The following is a 1765-nucleotide window of genomic DNA, read 5'->3' as shown; positions in this document are numbered from 1 at the left end:
ATACCGTGTTAATACTTATCTGACAGCCTTTTAATTTAATAACACTTTTATGATTCCAAGATTGTCTGTTGCGTCTGAAACCCATCTGAACTCTTCGAACATTTTTACACGAGTGCACAATGTATTTCAATTGATGCTTAATGTTTTAGTGAGTAAATAGAAATTTAATAAGCAATATGTAATATAGCGTTTCATATACATGATTATATCTGAACGCCCATAGTCTATATACAGCATAATATTATTCTAGAGTACATTGAATTGGCAAAGTTGAATATGCATTTATGAATGTATGTAGGTGTATGTATGTGTGTATGCATGTATGTATGTATGTATGTCTGTATGTATACGTGTTTGTATCTATGTATGTGTGTGTATGTATGTATGTATGTATGTATGTTTATGTATGTATGTATGCATGTACGTGTATGCATGTATGTTTTTATGTATGTGTCTGTGTATGTATGTTTGTATGTGTGTATGTATGTATGTGTTTGTATGTATACGTGTTTGCATGTATCTATGTATGTGTTTGTATGTATATATGTTTATATGTAGAAATGTTTGTATGTATGTATGTGTGTGTATGTGTGCATATGTGTGTGTACTGGAATTTTGTGATTCTGTCATGTTAACTTGGTTGGGATCAATAAACCATGAAGCTTTTTATAAAATATTTTATTATTGTTATTTTATTATTGTTGTTATTAATATTATACTATTGTTTATTTATTTTGTGTGTGTACACACACACACACACACACACACACACACACACACACACACACTCAACACTTAAACACACACTAATGCACAAAAACATGCACACTAACACACACTAATACACACAAACACACACACACACTATTACACACAAACACACAGGCCCATGAATCTTCCTTCCCAGAGTGCTTTGCTGCTGTGATGTGATGGTCCAGCTGTGTGCAGACATGGATGAACTGGAGACTCACAGGCTGAGGTTTGTCACACACTCATGTAGTCCTTATAGCTCACATGGAAACTGTGTGTCTGCAAGAGAAATACGAGGCATTCTCTCTCTCTCTCCCTCTCTCTCCCTCTCTCTCTCTCTCTCTCTCTCTCTCTCTCCCTCCCCCTCTCTCTCTCTCTCTTGCTCTTTCTCTGTCTCTCTCTTTCTCTCCCTCTCTCTCTCTCTCTCCCTCCCCCACTCTCTGTCTCTCTCATTTCCGAGTAGGTGTGGTTTGTCTCAGTTTGTCTTTTACTGCACAAATGTATCAAAACACAGAAGAGAACCAGGTCGTCTGAGGGAGTGCACCAACACCATAACCATGGCAACGCTCTCAGACCTGTTCCCTCTCCGAGAGCTCCTACCTCGTCTCCGGAAACTTGGGAGGTCACGTTGGACCGCCTGATCGTCGACAGCAACTCCGGAGAGACTCCCAGGGGCCTTTACGCTCACTGGCCCCAGCCGAGGGGAGTGCGGCCCCCGAGTCACGAAGATCCGCTCCTGCACGTCGTCTCCGTGGCGATGCTTTGTTGGTAAATTACAGTCAGCTCTGCTGGGGCTTATGCACTGAGAGAGAACTGCACACTGCAAACAAACGCACTTTGAATGGGGATTTGTGGAGAACAATTCAGTGTCTCTCCATGTGTTGGAAAGTCCCTGACAGTCTGCCTTACTAAATCTGGCCTATCTAACAATAACACACACACACACGAACACACACACACGAACACACACGCGCACACACACAGGCACCCTTTCATAAACACAGCCTATAATGAA

The sequence above is a fragment of the Electrophorus electricus genome, chromosome 8, assembly GCF_041902795.1.
Source record: "Electrophorus electricus isolate QZ-2024a chromosome 8, ASM4190279v1, whole genome shotgun sequence".
Lineage (NCBI taxonomy): Eukaryota > Metazoa > Chordata > Actinopteri > Gymnotiformes > Gymnotidae > Electrophorus > Electrophorus electricus.
Note: the sequence above shows the minus strand (reverse complement) of the source record.